The 22,324-nt window shown below is 43.0% G+C and overlaps 1 protein-coding gene across 2 annotated transcripts in view; it reads right to left on the bottom strand.

The window, feature by feature from the left end:
* Window positions 1-21,454, bottom strand: part of LOC119967538 (visinin-like protein 1) — a 157,009-nt gene extending 135,555 nt beyond the window's left edge. The window contains exon 1 of one of the 2 annotated variants that reach the window (XM_038800223.1): window positions 21,179-21,454. The gene's annotated coding sequence lies outside the window, so the exon portion shown is untranslated. Of the gene's footprint in view, window positions 1-19,187; window positions 19,209-21,178 lie in introns of those variants that run through there. The other variant, XM_038800225.1, reaches the window with a different exon arrangement.
* Between the last annotated feature and the right edge of the window lie 870 nt (window positions 21,455-22,324).

Genomic DNA, 22,324 nt, shown 5'->3' on the forward strand with positions numbered 1-22,324 from the left:
CAGGTTTCTGAAGCGGGCTGTAAAGTCAGGTGCTTTTGTTTCAGGAGCTATTTTCGGAGTACACTGTTTTCTTTACCCTCTACCAACCAATCTCTAACGAATTTGTCAGTAAATGCGTCAAATGGACATTATCCTGCTAAGACCTTTAGTGTGTACATGTAGGAATGGGGTTGATTCGAATGATTTCTGATTAGCAGAATGGAATATGTGATCATCTACAATTTTGAGAATGATTTACCCGCCGACCTGCCACATGTTTTTCAGCAGCGGAGGCGACCCACTAGCGGGACCCACCAGTCCCACCACTGTCAATGGGATTTTCCATTTAATGCGTCCTTCGTCACCGGGAAACCCATGCGCGGTGTGAAATTGGAATATCCCGCCACGTGAACAGCCGGCAAATCCCTGCCTATGTTTTTAAATGAGAAGCATATTTCTTTGAATTTCTGCAGGATAATTGCGGGGGGCCTTTTATTTTCTGCTGAATCAAATTTAAACAATCTAAACTTTGGAACCACTGCAGTACCTGCTAAGTTCAGCAGAGTACAGGCTTGTAACTCTTTGGGAGTTTTCAGACAGCGCTGAACTACAGAAGATGGTCCATTCCTGCTTGAATCTGTCCCAATTGTCTGTCATGTTCTCGCCAAAGACAAGTGTGTCAATGTTTTGAAGTCCTACTGCCATACTGCCAGCCCGGATACAATGTAGTTCTGTGTGGTCCGTTAAATCAATGACTGCACAAGGGACTTTCAACAAACGGGAGATTTATTAACTAAGCATACAAACTCCCATTAGAACAATTACTTTGCCCAAGGTCTCGGGCAATCCTGTCAGGCTCCATCATCGTGGTGCTCCACAAGACCCATCGTCTATTAGATGAGCAATATCTTGACTTTATTTGGTTCAGTGAATGAGGCCCCTGCAGGGAGGAATCGCATGCATAAATTATTATTGGAGTCCGATGATGTCAATCGGACCCTACTGACATTTTAACTGTAGAGTGAGAGAAATAAAATGCAAATAAACACTATTAAGGATTGGGAGAGAAATCCTTGGGGATCTGGTAGAGATGGTAGCAAAAAAAGAGGTTGCAAAAAGACTTCAAACTTGCTGAAGTTGCAGAGAGGGCAAGTTTCTAAGGCAGTTAAAATATTTTTTTTAAAATGTCTTTTATTCCAAACATATACAAAAGTACAAAAGCATAAATAAATCAAAGAACATTCTCCATATCTCACAGTTCACAGTTTCTACAAGTTTCCTCCCCTTTTCACTCCCTCCCCCTTCTCTCCCCTCACCCCCACGATTAAATAAAAAAACAAGAAAGTTAAATCCTAATCACTGCTTATGCCTCAGCTAGAGTAAGATGTAAAGTTTTGGGCACCACACTTTGGGAAGGATGGCAAGACCTTGAGGAGGGTACAGAGGATGTTTACAGGATGCTCCCAACGATACGGGATCTCAGTTGTATGGAGAGATTGGCGACGCAGTGGTTATTCTTCTCAGAACAGAGAAAGTTCCGGGGCAACCAAATAGAGCTAATCAAAATTATGAGAGGTTTTAATAGAACAAACTTTTTTGTCAGGCAAGAAGGCTGGTGAGCCGAAGTCACAGATTTAAAATAACTGGCAAAGGAACCAGAGGGGACATACACAATTGTTAAGATCTTAAATGCACAAAGTGAAAGATGCTGGATCTAGACACCATAGGAACTGTCAAAAGATAATTGTGATTGAACAATTTATCGGGTTATCGAAAAAAGCTGAGTTTGAGACTAAATTGGACAACTCTTTCAAAAGAGTTAGCAGAGGCATGATGAACCAAATAGTTTCTTTCTGTGCTGTAAGATTGTATGATTCACTGAAAACAGATTTGAGTAATGCTGTTTGCAGGAGAAGAACTGTTAATTTCGGAGTGGGAATACTGCAGAGAGAGAAAACATCTCATGCTGGAATGAGATTAGAAGGGACAGTTGGAATTGGAGCTCAAAGGACCCCACGGTATAAAGTGACATGTCTCCAACCCACTGTGAGAAATGCTACTGGAGATTAGTTGCATCACAAAACTGATGCTGTAGTGGCTGGAAGCACAATTTCTGTTATCAACAGGCAACAGATTTTCCTATGACCAACCTAATATATACAGCAGCTCGTTCAGAAATGATGATTATCTCTGCATTTATCTTTCTCTATCCGAGGGACAGCAGCAAGATTAGAACACAATATCCACCGGCAGCAGGAGCAGAATTTGAAGCTTCACAGACAGCCTGTGGAGGCTTTTCGAATTGTTTCAGATTGTGACAGCAGCTCTTGCGTTGCTAACATGATGAAAGGATAGTGCTGCTCCAGTCACAATTCATACAGGACTGACAGAGTAACCACGTTTCTTTGATTCAAGAAAAGCGAGAAACTACCACAGAGTTAGCTGACTTCATCAATTTAACTAGTCTTGAATTCTATTAACTGTACTGCCACCAGGAGTAAGTGATCGGTGTTCTCTGTAAACTTCCATTTGGAATTACAATACTCCATTGCTAGTTGGATATTGTTTTTTCCAAAGCACTAACGTTGTCAATGATGAAAATGTAATTAATACTTATTAACCTAACCTAACCTTTTGGACACTAAGGGGGCAATTACTCATGGCCAATTCACCTAACCTGCATACCTTCGGACTGTGGGAGGAAGCTGCAGCACCCAGAGGAAAACCCTCGCAGACTCGGAGAGAAAGTGATAACTCTACTATGCCACCGAGCCACCCTAGGGGCTATATGTTCACCTGTGGGTACATGTTCGCCTGTTTACAATGAACACCTGTTCACTGGTCCAGCCTGCCTCGGTGCTCTGTCAGAAGGGTGTAAGGGATGGGCTGGGCAACCCCCAACCCCCCACACACCATGCCCACTTCTGCCACCCCAAGGATTCAGTGGGACCATGTGATGGATTGGCCAGCTCGCATGCAGGGATCACCCCTGCACGGTACCGTGGGCGGCACAATAGCACAGTGGTTAGCACAGATGTTGCACAGCTCCAGGGTCCTCGGTTTGATTCCTGGCCTGGGTTACTGTCTGTGCGGAGTCTGCATGTTCTCCCCATGTCTGCATGGGTTTCCTCCGGCTGCTCCGGTTTCCTCCCACAGTCCAAAGATGTGCAGGTTAGGTAGATTGGCCATGATAAATTGCCCCTTAGTGTCCAAAAAAGCTTAGGAGGGGTTATGGGGATAGGGAGCTTAAATTGGGTGCTCTTTCCAAGGGCCGGTGCAAACTCAATGGGCCAAATGGCCTCCTTCTGCACTGTAAATTCTAGAGTCTATGATCACCCATGCAGACAGTAGAAAGTGCTACGGTGGGCAGGAATCAGATTTCATCAAACTATGTGGAGCGCCAGAGCTCATCGCAGACCGGGTCATCATCATCCTCCATCCCATGTACCAGACCCACTGTTACTACCAACTAAGGGCCCGCACGCTACCGTGAGACAGGTAAGAATCAATGAGGGGGTTGCAGATGCGGGGAGGGGGCCTCCTGTGCCCGACCTGTCCAGCCTGGACCTCCCCTACATCCTCCACATCGAACGAGGGCTGGCATTCGTCCCCCTCCTCCAGCATGTCATCCCTCTGCTGTGCAATGTTGTCGAGGACACAGCAGGCCATCACGATATGTGAGACTCTCCTCCCGCTATACTGGAAGGCCATTCCAGAGCGGTCCAGACACCTGAACTGCACCTTCAGGACGTCAATACACCGCTCGATCACAGCCCTGGTCACGGCATGGACGTCGTTGCAGCAGGTCTGCGCATTGGTCTGTGACCTCAGATAGGCGTTATCAGCCACGACCACAGCAATTAACCCATGTTGCCAAAGTGCCAACCCCTTATCCGGGGGAGCATCTCGAAGGCCTCAGGAACCGTCGCGTGTGCCAGGATGAAGCAGCCATGCACACCGTGCAGGTATTGGGCACAGACATGCATGATGTGCATCTCGTGGTCACACACCAGCTGCACATCCATGGCGTGGAACACTTTTCAATTTGTTAAGACCACCCCCTCACGTGTCGGTGGTTGTAGGGTGACATGCATCCTGTTGATCACCCTTGAAACTGGGGCCTTCCATCGATGACTTCAAACTCCACTGTCCAGGCATCCTGGTGGGCTCGGTCCACATTGAAATGGATGTATTGTGCCATGCGGGCATACAGGGTCTCCTTGACTGCACGAATGCACCTGTGCACTGAGGTCTGCGAGATCCCAAACAGGTCCCTATTCGGTGAAGGACTCCATGGCGAAGAGGTTCAGGGCGACTGTCACCTTGACGGCCATTGGGATCGAGTGTCCTCCCCCATATACCCATGGTTGCAGGTGTGCCATAATCTGGCAGATATGCCACATGACCCCCCTGCTCAGCCAGAGTATTCAAAGGCATACCCGGTCTGGCAGGTCCTCGAATGACAGGCGCTGTCGGTACACACAAGGCCAAATGTGCCACCTCCTTCCCACCTTCTCCTTGGCCTGTTAGCTGGCTAGCTTTCCATCCTCACCAGCTGGCTCTTGTTCCTCTGGGCAAGCTCCACTGCTCCAGTGTCCTCCTCGAGCAGCTTCTGCTCGTACAGCCTCATTGCATTTGCCAGGTCTGCGGAGCTACGATGATGGCAACCATTCCTGGATTCTGAAATCCATTGTCTGCAGGGGGTGAAAGGCAGACATGTTAGCATGGTGCATGCCTCCATGCTCAGCCAGGTCCAACGGGCTACACGGTAACCCCGGCCTGCACTGCAGCCGCTGTCCTCACATCTGCCCCTCCCCCCTTCCATCCTCACACCCACCCATTCTCCCTGGACTCTGCCCTTCACACCCCTGGCCTCTTAGCCGCCTTCCTCATGGGAGCCTCTGACCTTGGCGCCTCTCCCTGTTGTCAGGGGTACCGGTGGCTAACACTACCCATGCGACAGGTACGCTCTGCGGCACCCATCCAGCGTCCTCCTGCAGGGCTAATGAACGAAATGAAAATGAAAATCGCTTTATTGTCACGAGTAAGCTTAAAATGAAGTTACTGTGAAAAGCCCCTAGTCGCCACATTCCGGCGCCTGTTCGGGGAGGCTGTTACGGGAATCGAACTGTGCTGCTGGCTTGCCTTGGTCTGCTTTCAAAGCCAGCAATTTAGCCCAGTGAGCTAAACATAAAGGGCATCGCCCTTAGGTGGACCGCGTGATGTGCCGCCAATGGGTGCCGCCTGGTTTTGGGTGGTTGGTGGGGGGTGGGGTGGCGGTGGGTTTTGGGTGGATGGAGGTTGGTGGGGTGGCGGTGGTTAGAGGGAGTTGGTGGGGTGGAGGCAGGGGTTTGGGTACTGGGGGGGGGGGGGTGAGTGCACCGATATGGCTGGTGTCGCTCTACACAACTACAGGCCATGGTGGGCGGACAGTGGGGTATGCAGCAGGATGTCTACCTTGCAGTCCGTGGCAATGGGGGTATGTGCCGCAACACTCCGGTCCCGGGGGTCACGCCGATGCCACAGCCTATTCCCTGGTCACCAAGGGCGTGGCCACCCGGCCCAGGCAGATGCCCCTATTTTCCCCAGCCAGCCTTGCCAGCGGCAGAGCCGGCAGCCCACGAGCCACCTCTGGGAACATGTCCTACCTCCGTTCTCTCCCTCAGCAACCACTGCATCTGTTTCCTGATTTTTAAAACCAGAAGGAAACCTCACTGTCGGTATTTCCTCCTGGTGGAGATGGAGCATCGCAGGAGCCCTGGAGAATTCTGGAACGGACCCGTTAATGATATGCCAATGACATTTAATGTACATGCAGTGTGGAATACATTCACACTGCTGTGAAGGCAGAGAAGCGTCGTATTCTGTTAGGGGCCCATCGATGGCCTTGATTTTCGTCTGCCGTACGATTTTCCACCCAATCACGTTTCCAAAAATCCAGTGTCCGCTGGCAGAGAATTCTGTGTCCCTACTTTGTTATTCCATTCCCCTTGCAATAAATGACAACATTCCAACTGCCTTCCTAATCAATTGCTGTATCTGAAAAATAACTTTTCCTGAATCAAGTGACTCAGATCCCTTTATATCTCCAAGTTCTGCAATCTCCACCCTGTTCAGTAATATGCTGCTTTTTTATTCTTCCTGCCAAGGTGCACAAGTTCCATATTTTCCCACATTATACTCCAGGTGCTACATATTTGCCCACTCACTTAACATACCTACAATCCTTGGTAAGAAAGTGATAATGTTGGGAGTACAATTCAAAATCGGAGTATAGGAACGGCAGTATCAGAAGCTAGGCTAGGAATGATGTGCAAACTCCCAATGTCCTCTTCACAGCTCATTTTCCTATCTATCTTTGTGCCATCAACAAACTTATGAAATGAAATGAAATGAAATGAAAATCACTTATTGTCACGAGTAGGCTTCAATGAAGTTACTGTGAAAAGCCCCTAGTCGCCACAGACCGGCGCCTGTCTGGGGAGGCTGGTACGGGAATCGAACCGTGCTGCTGGCCTGCTTGGTCTGCTTTAAAAGCCAGTGATTTAGCCCAGTGAGCTAAACCAGCCCCTTAGCTAAACCAGCACTTAGCAATATTTGGTCCGTACATCCAAGTCATTTTTACCACTTGTTTTCATTTTTGCAATTCAATGTGAACACTAAAATCATAGATTTTGGGAATCGCATTCATCAAAATCATCCAAAATGTCTGTGTCCCTTTGAATTCAAGAGCGCTGATAATAAATACCAAGGTCTGTTAATTGCCATAATACAAGGACATTTGTCCCACCAGTAGCAGGTCAGATACACTGAGTGAGGGGATACGTAGGAGCTCTGAAGGGGCTGCATGAGCCATTGCAAGAGGAAATGCAATGACAATTGCCAAAGGATGAAAAAGACAAACGTTTACTTTGTCTCGGCTAATGTTGAAGTTCTGCTGTCAGAACTGAGAGAAAAGGGCAGATGTTATTGTTAAAAATAATCGGAGAAAAAAAACAAGAGATCAGAACATAGAACATACGGTGTAGAAGGAGGCCATTCGGCCCATTGAGTCCTCACCCACTCTATCCCCGTAACACAATAACCCCTCCTAACCTTTTTGGTCATTAAGGGCAATTTATTATGGCCAATCCACCTAACCTGCACGTCTTTGGACTGTGGGAGGAAACCGGAGCACCCGGGGGAAACCCACACAGACGCGGGGAGAATGTGTCCCTCATGGTAGACAATATCTCTCGTTATCCAAGGTTCCCGAAATTTGCCGTATTTATCTTTCTTCCGCACAAGAACATGCCGGTCCTGAATTACTTTCAACTGACATTTGAAAGCCTCCCACATGTCAGATGTTGATTTACCCCCAAACGTCCGCCCCCAATCTAGGTTCTTCAGTTCCCGCCTAATATTGTTATAATTAGCCTTCCCCCAATTGAGCACATTCACCCTTGGACCACTCTTGTCCTTGTCCACCAGCACTTTAAAACTTACTGAATTGTGGTCACTGTTCCCGATGCTCTCCTACTGAAACTTCTACCACCTGGCCGGGCTCATTCCCCAATACCAGGTCCAGTACAGCACCTTCCCTAGTTGGACTTATTGTTTTAAGAAGCCCTCCTGGATGCTCCTCAATTCTGCCCCATCTAAGCCCCTAGCACTAAGTGAGTCCTACTCAATATAGGGCAAGTTAAAGTCTCGCATCACAACAACAACCCTGTTGCTTTTACTCCTTTCCAAAATCTGTCGACCTATCTGCTCCTCTATCTGCCGCTGGCTGTAGTAAATCCCCAACATTGTGACTGCACCCTTCTTATTCCTGATCTCTCCCCATATAGCCTCTCTGCCCTCTGAGGTGTCCTCCCGTAGTACAGCTGTGATATTCTCCCTAACCAGTAGCACAACTCCTTCACCCCTTTTACATCTCCATCTATCCCGCCTGAAACATCTAAATCCTGGAACGTTTAGCTGCCAATCCTGTCCTCCCCTCAACCAGGTCTCTGTAATGGCAACAAATCATAGTTCCAAGTAGTAATCCAAGCTCAAAGTTCATCTGCCTTACCCGTAATACTTCTTGCATTAAAACATATGCACTTCAGGCCACCAGACCCACTGTTTTCAGCAACATCTCCCTGTCTGCTCTTCCTCAGAGCCATACTGGCCCTATTCCCTCGTTCTCCCTCAATGCTTTCACCTTCTGACCTATTGCTCCGGTACCCACCCCACTGCATTACTCGTTTAAACCCTCCCGTGTGACACTAGCAAACCTCATGGCCAGGATATTTATGCCTCTCCAGTTTAGATGCCATTCGTCCATTTTATACCGGTCACACCTGCCCCGGAAGAGCTCCCAGTGGTCCAGATAACAGAAACCCTCCCTCCTATACCAGCTGTTTAGCCATGTGTTTAGCTGCTCTATCTTCCTATTTCTAGCCTCACTGGCACGTGGCACAGGAGGTAATGCTGAGATTACAACCCTCGAGGTCCTGTCTTTGAACTTTCTGCCTAGGTCCCTGAACTCCTGCTGCAGGACCTCATACCCCTTTCTGCCTATGTTGTTAGTTCCAATATGTACAACGACCTCTGTCTGTTTGCCCTCCTCCTTCAGGATGGCCGCTACCCATTCTGAGACATCCTGGACCCTGGCACTAGGGAGGCAACATACCATCCTGGAGTCTCTTTCATGTCCACAGAAGCACCCATCTGTACCCTAACTGTAGAGTCCAATATGACTATTGCTCTTCTGGGCTTTGACCCTCCCTGCTGAACATCAGAGCCAGCCATGGTGCCACTGCTCTGGCTGCTGCTGTTTTCCCCTGATAGGCTATCCCCCCCCCCCCCCCCCCCCCCCCCCCTCCGACAGTATCCATATTCGAGAGGGGGACAACCACAGGGGATTCCTGCACTGCCTGCCTGCCCCTTCTGGTGGTCACCCATTTCTCTACCTGCATCTTGGGTGTGGCCACATTTATATAACTGCTATTTATGACGCTTTCCGCCACCTGCATGCTCCGAAGTGCATCCAACTGCTGCTCCAACTGAATCATGCAGTCTGTGAGGAGTTCTAGTTTGGTGCACTTTCTGCAGATGAAGCCACCAGGGACGCTGGAAGCCTCCCGGACCTGCTACATCTCACAGTCAGAGCACTGCACCCCTCTAATTGACATTGCATTAATTAATTAGTAAATTAAATTAAAAAACTTTTTAAAAAGTTACTGTTAACTATATGTTTCCTGGCACTAGATTTCTACTATAAATGTGAAAGCTAAATACAGTACTCTCCGATCTCTGGCTTAGATACCCCTCTAAATTATAATTAAGTAATTATGTTTAATTAGTTTAACAATGTTTAATTTTTAAATTTAATGTAGATTCCCAACCAGTCAAGCAGGTCACAGCTTTACTGTGATGTCACTTCAGTTCCTCCCCCTGCCCCCCCCCAAAACAATTTGAAAAGGTAATAAAAATAAAAATCGCTTACCTTCCCAGGATGCTCTCTGGTTCTCTCCCTGCAGATTAACAGTTACAGGCCAGAAGAAAGAACAAAACGGTAGGGAAAAAGCACCTTCTCCCACTCTGCACCGAATTACCTCACTGCACCAAATTACCAAGTCCCAATTCCCACTCTCGATGTGTCTCCTTGACCTGCGCAAAGCTAGGTTCCTAAATTGCACAGATGTTGCCATTATACTGTATTTATGACTGGAAAGCAGCACTTGATTGGGGAGCAGAAAATCCATTAAAACAGCAGTAACCATTAAATTAATTGATGACTAAAAAGTAGATTATTCGATCATACTGGTACAACAATAACTATTTGTATTTACACAGTGAATTCTAATGTCGTAAAATATCCCAAGATACTGCACAGATGAATCATCAAGATAAAAAATCAGAAATATTAAGACAGGTGACCTAAAGCAAAGTTGGCCAACAATGTAAACCAGGGATGTGTTTGAACCCAGAACTGGAGGAGTACAGAGATCTCAGAGGGTTGTAGGGATGGAGGAAGATTCAAACACAGGGAGGGGTAAAATCATAGAGGGATCTGAAAACAAGGATGAGAATTTTAAGCATTACCAGACTGGGAATAGGTAAATAAGCACAGGGGTGATGTTGAACAGAGACTCGGTGCAGGTCAGAATTCAGGCAGTAGAGCTTTGAATGAGCTCAGGATTACTGATGGTGCAAGGTGAGGTTGGTTAGGAGAGGTCTGAGACTGTTGGTTCTGGAGGTAACAAGAGCATTTATGAGTATTCCAGCAACAGATAAGTTAAGGCAGGGGTGTAGATGGATTATGTTTTTGGAGGTGGTTATAGGCAGCCCTTGTGATGGAAACAATATGGGATTGGATGCCCAGCTCAGAATGAAATACAGTGACAAGATCACAAATAAGCTGGTTCAACCTGAGGCAGGGAAGGAAACGGTGCAAGGGCATGAAGAGGAACCACTGCAGAAAATTCTCTAATTATGGTTCGATAAGTAAAGGTTGAAGCAGATAAGGGTAACTCCATTCAACTAGACAATGGAGAGGTGCTGTTGTAGGAAGATGGAGAAGGCATGGAGAGGAAACAAGAGAGAATATTGAGAGTTTGGGGCTGGGATGGGGAAGCCTTTGTGGATGTTTGGCATATGGATAAAAAGTTTGTGTGTTGCGGGGGGGGGGGGGGGGGGGGGGGGGGGGGCTGTGGTTATAGCAGAGGCAGTTAAGTAGATAAAAGTAGGATTTTTCAGATGTTGGATACATCACTCCCAACAGTTACTCCATAACCATTTTATACTTTATGGAGAGTTAATAGGCTGGAGGTGGGCCGCGGAGGAAATCCTGTTTTACAGAGCTTCCAGCTAATTCGATTGACAGGAAACTCTCAAATCCCAGCGGCCCCACAGAGAACAATGGCCACTGCTGGGATTACACTGAGTCTCACAAAACAAAGTACGGGAAGCCCAGGACATTCATGGTTCTCTCCGCAGGGTTAGGAGAGGAAGGTCTAGAATGGGGTGGGATTGTGACAAGGGGGCTGAGGATTTGGTTGCAAAGACTGGGGCAGGAAGTGACATTTAGGGGAAGGGGGGACAGACCATGTGGGGGGCACCAATTGGAAAAGGGGACCTGTGAGGGAGGTGCCCCCCTTTCTGCCTATGGCTCGAGGCTGATTTGTCAGGCATCCACCCATTCCTGACCTCTTCCCCCGGACCTAGAATTTGCAGTTGGGTCAGATGCGGCCCTTAAGTTGTCATTAACACGCCACTTTACCTCAATTGGAGTGATGATGGAAGGCCACCCTGAGCCTCGACCATCACCTCTCTCATCAAATTGAGGCCAGGTATGGAGAACGTAGTGGTAAGGATACCCAAAGAACTTTACGGCCTCTCTCCATACTTGCAAACTTGCCAGCAGAGGTCTATAAAATTCAGCCTATAATCTTGGTTTTAATGACAAAGAATTACATGGGCTCCTTCCACTTTTGTTGGAGGAGAGGGAAGAGGGTACTGAGGAAGAAAGATTGCTGATGGTTGAGAAAACAAGTCAGGGTTAACTATGAATTCCTGGATAATGCTGAGTGTCATGAGTAGTTTTGGAAGAGGAGACCAGGGTAATTAATGCTTGATGTAGTCCTGCCAGATTTGCAATGTGTATGAGCAAACCTGCATGCATTGTGGATGCAAAGGTTATCCCAATTCTTCTAAAAGCCATCCACCCGTTGTTTTCCTTCAAATAATGTAGGCATTGTGGACTGCCAAACAATGGTCACATCACAGCTGCAGTGACAAGATCATATCTGCAATTATAAACATAAAAGGCCTGTACTCAAAAGGTCAGGGATTGATTTGAAGAGCACTGATATCAAATTGGTCGCAAGCCCAATGCTTCGCACTGAAGTAAACACCATCATCCAGTGAAGTCAATATATTCTGTCCAGCTGATACTTCCATTCCAAAAGAAAAAAAGGATGGAAGTGTTCTTCCTTGAAAACATTGGATCTCCACTTGTTTGATGTGTGTGTGTGTGCCACTGCGGACTGTCTAATGGTAGACGTCTCCTTTCTGGCCTGGCAGATCGAGTAATATAATTTGGATATTGCTTACAAGTCAATGTGCAGCAGATGGCACAATCTGTGGTAACATGCCTTGTGAAGCCAAGGGCCAATCTTCTTTGACAAATCCAGTTCTGTGTGAAGTGGTCTAAATTCAGTTTCTGTAGCAGCAATTGGTGTGACTAAATTGCAGGATCTCTGGTGTCCTTCCTTGTACCTGCATTTGTTGGTTCCTCACAAATTCTTCCTCTGCATCCCCATTTCGATTCTTGAGATTTTGTGTGATACATTTCGAAAGGTAACTTAATTATGAGGTCATTTACCAGCAACAAAGTTGCACCTTTTGTGCCCTTTTTTCCCTCAAAAATATGAGCACCCTTAAAATTGATTGCCTGCAGTTGGACATCCAATTTTCCATTTGTGCTTATCCCCAGGAGGCCTTTGAGCCTTCGAAAATTGGGCCTCTCATCGAATATAATTGTTTTAATGATGAGAGAATATCATGGATGTGGGAGAATTTCATAGATTTCACTCTTAAAACTAAAATTTACTGAAACTCAAAGATTTCAACTTATGCTGGATATAATTTAAGAAAACAACTAAGTTTGCCAACAAAATTTATTAAATTTCTGACCTTGGGAACATTAAAGTTTAAAAAAAAGTGCTATTATTTGACAAATAGTCACTGTTTAAAATCCTGCAACATCGGATGACTGTGACGAACCTGCACTTTTACAGATGTCGGTTGTTTAATATAAAATACGTGATTTATTCCTTCATCCTGCAATATATTAACAATATCATTGCCGTCATTGTACTGATTCTGCTTTGAAATTAAAATCTGCATTTGAGCAGTACAACTTGGCAGGAGAAAATTTAAACTGCCCTATCTGCATTACTCTGTGCTTCAGTAAAGGAAAACTGTTTAATCTGTATCCAGTCACATAAATGCCTGTTTTTCCTCATGTTACTTCATGAATTCAAACAGATTACAAGTTGAAATAAGGAACCTGGAAAATATTTAACAGATTTATTTCTTTAAATATAAAATTCTCATTTTTAACAAAGAAAAATACTAAATTTCACATTAATGTGACATTACCAGACCATTGACACGATGGCACATTATCAGTTTAGTTGTACCCATTTGCAGTAATTTAACATAGCCCAGGTCAAAAATGTATGTGTGCTGACAGCAGTACAAATAGACAGTGATTATATACCAATTCAGTGTGTTTTGACTTGAATCACTTCTTCTATAGCCAGGGACCAAACATTTTTTATGAAATATGCGAAAAGTGATCTGTTGTAAAGGTTTTCAGGATGAAGGTCGGATTTATAGATATTTTCTGTCTGAGGCATAATCCATACATCAAGCATTCTGCTGGCATATATATTTTCCAGGTGCCTAAATCACTTAGGCTGTAATGGAGTTTGGATTCTATGCATTGGCAAAAATTGCAAAAAAAGGCTAAAACAAAAGAAAAAGAGGTCCAACCTGCCGAATGACTGAAGAAGAATGCAAATGAAGCTTGGAACAAAACCTCACAATCGTTACTTGTGGTAGAATACGTAACGATCAAGTAAAACTCATTCACTGAATATACCGTCCATCACATAAATCCTCACAACGTGTCAGAAGCTTGCAAGAGTGTATGTATGAAAGTGGAAAATTATTCAGCACTTATGCTCCTTATCCTGTACCTCCCCATTTTGTGTTGTAATCTTTGTTGCCACAAAGGATATATTCCGCCTTAATGTCATCTCAGATCTACTTGCCATTAGACGTACGAGATCCATATGAAATCAGACTACTGCTACTCTTCACTACTCATGGAAGTTTTAATATTATTAAAGATAATAAATTTTATTGTTTTTATAAATATTTAAAAATGATAATTCAGCAGTCCAGATTATTGGTCTTTCAAGGACAGAAAAATGGAGTGAGGCCGAAGATCAATCACGATGGTATTGAATGGCAGAGCAGGCTCAAGGGGCCATATATTCTGCTCCTGCTTCTATTTCTAGTGGTCTTTAAATTGTTCTGTGCATCGCTGGAATACAAAATTAGTCTACAGTGAGTGAACCAAACAATAAACAATGCAATCTGGATTTAATTTCACAATGGTGATCTTGCTCTAATTATGGAAAATAAAAATACAATTAATTGCCTAATGTGCAATACAGCAGCCGGATTTGATCAAATAAAAATACAAACTTATCGTTCTGCCATAAATGCTCGGAAAGCATTTTTTGCTATCTTTTGCATTACTAATAACTGTTGCATTCTTCTCTCTTCCAGTTTATTGAATAATTAATCACAATGCATGCTGGAAAACAGCAAACTTAGTGTTAATCTGAATACTGATACAATAGGAAAGGGATTGATCTCTTGTCATGTTGAAATTTTTTTAATGTTTTCTTTTCCGTGGTAAACTGTGACAATAATTCTGCTATAGTTTCAGTTGTGCAATTACAGCAGGGCAGCCAATATCTTCTTTTATTTCCATTGATGTCAAGAGCAGTGTCAGAATTCGAACACCAAAAGCAGATAGACAAAGAAAAGAACTGTATAATTCTTAGTCACTAAATGCAAAATTCGTAAAATAGAAAGCAACTGTTTACTACTGCTACCAAAAGGTCAAATTGGATTGTTTTCCTGTTTGAAGGTTCATTTTAATGTCAATTGTATCTAAAATAAACACTGTTCTTTGTCTGCTACCTACATTTGGCACATTCCCCTTTTAGAAAAGAATTAATTGTGTATTTTACAGTCGAGCTGATAGTATGAAAGGATTTTATTCCGAAAATCAGCATGGTACAAAATAGAAAACAGCAGCCACAGTGTGTGTTTTGTGGTTATAAATTTAAATTCCTTTTGGCAATATATAATGTTCCCCCTCCTCTGCTAAAACAGTGTGCAACCTTTCAGAGAATTTGCTCAGTTCTTGTTTCAGATTGTTTACGAACCAATAGCTGATTACTGTCCTTGAACTTGACATATTTGAATTGGATGACCAGTCTCATTGATTAGAATACCGAATTACCAGTCATAGGGTTTCTTCATTAAATGAGAACCTTTGAACCATGTCACCAATTTCCTGATAATTTAAAAGGTTTGCTTTTCTGTTGTGGGTGTTAAAATCCACAAATAGTTACACAGGGAATTTAAAACCCTTTCTCTCTTAAATGTAGGTTTTAAAAGATAAAATTTTGTGATCATATGTATGACAATTCATAATCAAGTCTTCGGGAAACTAAATTTAGCAATCTAATTATTGACATTTACATTTGGTTTTGTACAAAACAGTTGCATTAATTCTTTTGATAAAGAACATTCCAATTTTTTTGCTTACAAGTAAAACAGTAGATTATTTGAATCTGTCTCCTGAGAAGCAGTGTGGTTGTTTTACAGTAAAGGTAAGGTCCACATTTCTTTACAAAAGAAATGACAAAGTTGTTCTATCTCCATAGCCATGGCGCTCTGTACATTACCTTGACTTTGGCCTTGAATTAGAGCTACAAGACTCAAGTCAAATGGCATTGTCTACACCTATGCTTTTAAACTGGGAATCATTGGATAGAAATGTCTATTTTCCCATTCCCTAGCCCAGGAACCTCATGGCTATTTCCCCACTCCATAGCCAAATATACAATCTCTAATGAATTCAGGACAGACTGGAGAATAAACCTCCTACTTTCCAAGTCCTTATGGCTCATCTACAAACTATACACAATCACTGAAAAGCTGAGAAAGTACTAGCCTTTGTTACCTATCACTGATGTCCCTCTCAGCTTTGATATAAAGGCCAAAGTTAAATAAGCAACTGAGGGTATGTGTTTTAGTCGGCCAAATCCAAAGACTGCAATCATGACATAGGAGATCATGTAATCCCAAGGGTAACAGTCTGAAAACTTCATTTAATATTTGCTTTGTTGTATAATTTGACAAGATTAGCTCTTTAATTAAGAAGTATTTAAAATATTTTGACAACTGTTTTTCAAGTACAATATGCAAGGGACAAGGTTCTACCTGTGTACTATTTGTAAGGAATTCATAGCATATATTTTTAAAAGTAGGTTTACAATTTATTAGGGGCTGGTTTAGCACACTGGGCTAAATCGCTGGCTTTGAAGGCAGACCAGGGCAGGCCAGCAGCATGGTTCAATTCCCGTACCAGCCTCCCCGAACAGGTGCCGGAATGTGGCGACTAGGGGCTTTTCACAGTAAGTTCATTTGAAGCCTACTTGTGACAATAAACGATTTTCTTTCATTCATTTCATTTCATATGTACTCCTACAGAAAAGTAGTAATGTTCCTCCTGTTTCATTATTAATCAACATTTCTATTCCCGGCCCCACATGTTAATTTCCATAAAAAGTGTATAAGAAGCGAAGAATGCTCGTAGAAAAAGTGTCAACTGTTAATGACTCTTGCTTGCAGCTTGAAGTATGGGTTAGGAAAATAGTGGAAATATTGCTTATTAGTGTTTACGCGTGATTACCTTGTTAAAGATCAATCATGAGAAAATCTGGCAAAGGAGTTTTGATGATGCTGTTTTTTGCATGAGATTTCATGTCCAGGCTATGTCTGCCTTTTCAGGTTCAAAAATCCCACAACACCATTTCAAAAGAGTAAGGGCGTTCTCCTAATAAAAATAGTAAGTGCTGAAAAAATCAGCTGGTCTGTGTAGAGTGAAACAATACGCTTTGAGTCTAACATCACTCTTCTTCGGAACCAAAGGCATCATATTGGACTCAAAACATTAACTCTGTTTTTCTCTCCACAGTTGCTGCCAGACCTGCTGAGTTTTCCCAGCACTTCTTGAATTTATTTCAGATTTCCAGAATCTGCAGTATTTTGCTTTAATATAAGGGTGTTCCTGGCTCCCGGAGTTCTGGCCAACATTTATCCTTAACCAACACTTGAATGACCAATATTTTGTTACTGTTCATGGGATCTTGTGTATAAATTGCTGTCATGTTTCCTACAACAAAATATTTCAAAAGTTCTTCATTGACTGTAAATTACATTAGGTGCCATTAAAGGTGCCATATAAATGAAATGTTTTTCTCACCTGGGTTAAAAACATAAGAAACACAGGAGTACATAATACAGTCCAATGAGCTTGTCTGCCATTTAATAAGATCATGGCTCATCCTTTTATCCTCAATCCCACTTTCCTGCCCAATCACCATATCTTGAGATTCCCTTAAAGTTAAAAAATCTGTCAATTTCAACCTTGAATACAGTAACAACTGATCAACCACTGCTCTCTGGCGTAAGGAATTCAAAAGATTCCTAACCCATTGAGTGAAACGATTTGTCCATGTCTCAGTCTTAAATGGCAATCCTTTTATCCTTAGAACATGTCCCCAGTTCTCCACTTCCTAACCAAAGGAAACCTGTTGACATCTACCCTGACAAGCCTTATCAGGATCTTGCATGAGAGGTGATCTAAATGAGATCACCTCTCATTTTTCAGAATCCCAGAAGATATACCCGTTTTCCACAATCTCTTTTCATCAGTCTATCCTCTCCACCCAGAATTCCATCTTGTCAATCGGTGTTACACTCCCCCCAAGGCAAGGTTTATTTAGGCAAGAATAGCTCATTAGCCAATAATCAGCCTGAAATCTGGCAATTTGGCTCCTGAACAACGTGTACGACTACACTTCAAATGGTAACATAACATCTTGGAGATATTAAAAGTGCTATATAAACGTTAACAAAATTAAAATCCAGAAGGAATTTTGACAACCTTGCAAGTTAGCTCCTGAAGTGGAACGTAACTCAAGACCAGGGAAAGGCCGGCAAATAAGAGATTAGTAATAATAGTTGCTGAGGACCGCTGCTCTTGTGCAGTTAGTTGAGGAATGAGGTTCCATATAAACGTGCAGAATTACTTTACAAGAAGAAGATACATTAAATTATTTTAAAACTCTAATTATCATCGGACTACATCAGCAGTGCAACAGAAATATTGATGCCACATCACCCTGCGTACGAGCTTATTGCTCTCGGAGAAGAGTAACAATCACTTCAATGATCAGTGGCGCCCTCTGGTTAAAACCTGACGATAATACAAACTTTCGCTTCACGTTTCTGCGTCTCTCTCTCTCTTTATATATATAGAGATATATATTGTTATGGATACTCTGGAAATACTCGTCACTCCTGCAATAATAATAAAACAACCAAACAATTACCTCGTCAACTGCTGTCTGCTCAAATGCAACTGATTCCCAGCAGGAACTATGTTGTTATAGTTGAATATGTAATGTCAACGATTCGGCAATGGAGAGGCAGATATTTAAAAATGGCATTGCGAAAGTGCAGTAACATTGAGCATAGCCAAACATTTAAACACAATCGATCTTATAATAAGCAAGGAACCGGTTTATCGCACAAACGTATCAAATGTTAAAGATGTGACTTTAACATACAAGTTATTAAAAAGAATGACAGCTCCTCCGTTATAACACCTCAATACAGATCGAGTGTTTCTGCTTGTTACAGTTTAGAATGACTAGAATTGCGAATAGCTGGGTGATAAATGCACGATTGCTAATCATTTTGGACTGAAAATCAGCATGGTTATTGCTAATCTAATATTGTACCGCCATCTAGGAGTGATTAAAAAGCCGCTGGCATTGTTCTATTTAATCAGTTTGAGAAAATATCCAAATATTATCTTCACCACTAAATGCATCATCTCAAAACACAGCATTATAACAAAAATGAATTGGTGTTTCTTTTTACTAAGAGCAGAATGAAATGTCGCATCTGTCCTTTCCAACACAGATTACATTGGCTTCTCTGGAGCCTGTGTGTGAACCTTATTTACATCAGATGCCATTTCCAGTTCCACTGCAAAGCCCGCAGCGTGGGTATTCCAACTGGAAAGTTTCAAGAAACCACTGATCAACTGCAAACCAGTTATCCGAAAACCTTCTAAGCAGTTGATTTGTATTTTACCGAATGTCCTATGTGAAGAGGAAAGCTAGAGGGAGAGAGAGAGGCAGATAGCAGAGTTTCACATCTTCTCTAAACCTTCAAAATCTATCTGTGATGCGCCCCTAATTCTCTCGTATTACATTTCTCTCCATTGCGGAAACCATCTACCCCTGACGCGCAGTGCTGTCAACTCTAAATTTCACGGTGAACGCTTTCAATACCTCACTTCGAAAATTCCTTTGGGTGTTTGATGCAGCAAGTCAAATATCCAGTGGCCATACAGTGCAAACATCATTACCGCTCCAAATGTACTATTGCATTTGGCATCTTTATTACTATATCCAAATCAATAAAGATCTATGGAAAGAGCACTTAATTCGTTTAGCCAATGAAGAGAGTTGCGCATAAACACAAACGCTACAGCAACTGACAATGATGACTGGCAATTGGTATTCTCCGACCAGCCAGTCCCACTCTTTGATTATTCTGTTTGACACTGGGTTGAAATTTCAGAGACGCACTGATACCTGATGTTGCATGCGGAGAGGTGGATTGATTCGCCCATTGATTTGAATGCAACAATGTTGCCATTGAGTTTTAAGGCTATCACTAGATTGTATTTCACACCAAATTCAGAGAAAATAACAATCCTGGCATTGTAGGAGTTGCACTTTAATATAAATCATGGGAATTCTGAATGCGTTCGCAGGAATCAATCTGTTCACAGATCAATGCACAAACACAAAATTCCGTCTCTTTCAGATTGCTCGTCAGTGATCATATTTTCGGGAGTATTCCGCGATCGTAACTGGACACTAATGTCACCTGAAAAAACTTCACGTTTTGTGAGACAGCAAAATCTCGCCAGTCATAACGTACATTGCTTGAATAACTGTTAAAATGTAGAATTGGAAAGGCTGCTGAGAGTTTAGCATTAGCATCGGACTACCAGTTACGTGACAGTCTTCCTCAAATTTACTCCCGGAACTTTGCCCTTGCAAAAACCAAACCCACCTCAATATTAATGGTGAAGGTGTTGTACATAAAATGTTCTAAGCGGCACATGTCTTTATTCCACCCCAATAGTTCTCTGATGCTTTAGCGTGTTATCACCCAAATCCTTATGTTATGGGGCTTGAACCATTCATGTTTTAAAGATAGCCCTGTTTGTTTTAATCCCTCATTAACCATGGCCATATTCTACATCAGAAATAATAATTACTTTTTGTCATTATTATTTGATTCAAAACATGAGCATGCATCAAATCGAAATCTAAGCAATACTCAGCATCATCACCCTCGCCTGTATAAAAAGCATTCCCTTGACTGTTTTGACTGAGAAACAATAAATCTTTGTTTTCTTTATTTTAAAAGGCGAAATAAATCTATTTGTCTTTTTAGAAATGCAGCAAACCTACTGGAGGTGGTGGGGTGATACTATTGGAAAGCGCTTTGAATCTCGAGCCACGAGATCCACTTGAGGTGTTGCTTTTAGATTATCACTTCAACCTTTGTTTGCACAAACCTTTGCTTTGCTATTTCGCTATAAGAGGAAAGAACTATTTGCCCTTTCTGACCATCACGATGCTTTATCGTCTGGTGCATTGCTAAGCTTCTTCTCCCCCGGAGTGTTTCTAATTGTTTTATCCAGGGCTTAGCAATCTAAAAATAATGATGCTTATTTGATGTGGAGTTCTTGCTCATGCTTGTTTTTTTATTGCAGCCACGCAACTGCGAATCACAACCTACGGCTGAATAACATAGAACATGACATGCATCTTGCACCGATTAATTGCTTTCCGGCTGTTCGTTCCTCGCTGATAACCAAGATGCACCTTCTTAACCAGAAAGGGCAACAAACATGCATATGCCATCCAACTTGTTTTTATCCCCCATGCTGATATTTCCACACCGCATAGTTAATTCATTCACTCCAACAAGCCAGTATCGTATACTCGATTTTAAAGTGAAAGTGAAAACCTCAGATGATTCCTGTTTCAATCGACATTTCAGCCAGCGCAAATGTCATTTTACATTACACGGGCATGCCCGATTTACTGATGGTAGCTTTAGGCAACATTGTACATTTAGGAGGAAGCTATGAGATTTTCCAAAACGGGAACTTAAAACAAGCGATCTCAATCGGCATGCGCATGGTGCAATATCCGTCCGCCCCCCCCCCCCCCCCCCCAACCATGCATCATCCACTTACCTCTGTAGGTGAAGCTGTGGTTTAAAAAAAAAAATCTGCAATTAGTTTTCTTCGCTAGATCCGTAATCAGTTGCGTCCGACCATTCGAGTTAAAAGCAATTTGAGAGCGGGTAGATCACAAGTGTTTGATGCAGGTCCAGGCGATCTGTATGTATGTATGTGCAACAAGGCTCGCGTCAGCTCTGTGTTATGGGGTGCTTGCTAAGGCAGGAAGGAGTATTCGCGCGTCAGTCCCCGTGCATCATGCACTCCAATATATTCGCTTTCTTTTACAAGTAGTAACGTGGTTAGTTGATGTCATATAGTCTGAGTCTGCGCCGCGACCAGCAGGAGTCCGCCTCCTGTGCAGGATCTGCTACTGCTGCTGGAGATGGTCAGTTTCAGTCCTGCTGCCGGTCTTGACACCGCCGTTCAGTGCCAGATTGCAAGGACACAGAAAACATGTCCAGATTGTAGACATTGAAAATGCTTTTTTACGGGCATTCCAAAATCCACCTCTCACATCTTGGATTCCATTTATCAATGGGCAATTGTGCTCATATTTGGCAGCGACATTCATTCATTGACCTTAAGTTTCCCTTCCTGCAGCAAAATCAGAACATTGATGGATTTTTTCTTATTTTTGCTCGCACGCTAATGCCAAGACGAGAAACGTCGAGAAACCGATTTTTAATCCCCCTCCAACCCCCGGCTCGTTTTAAACTACGAGGGAAGAGCTCACTCCTTATCTCACATACTAAAATTACTAATATTTTTGTTTTTCTTTACATATATATATAAGTTAGAGATCCAAATCGTTGTAGGCTACACGGCTCACTTATGCAATGGGAAAGTGTTAATTCAAAGTTAACCACTCTGTTGGCATGTTGCATAATAATACAACATTCTGATCACGTATACCTGCTGCTCTCTTGTGCCTGTACTAGAAGGGAGATACTTTTGTTATTATAATGAAAAATGTCACACTGAGATTCTCCCACATTAAATTTCTGGTTTAGAGAAAATATATATATCCTCAATGCAAGTCCGTGTGGTGTCGCAGAATTAATGCAAGACGATAGTAGGATTGAGGTATTTAATTTCCAACATCAAAATAATTCAACTTTCAAATCGCTCTTTAGAAGATTGAGCATCTGCAACATTGAA

This window comes from Scyliorhinus canicula, chromosome 6 (genome assembly GCF_902713615.1).
Source record: "Scyliorhinus canicula chromosome 6, sScyCan1.1, whole genome shotgun sequence".
Classification (NCBI taxonomy): domain Eukaryota; kingdom Metazoa; phylum Chordata; class Chondrichthyes; order Carcharhiniformes; family Scyliorhinidae; genus Scyliorhinus; species Scyliorhinus canicula.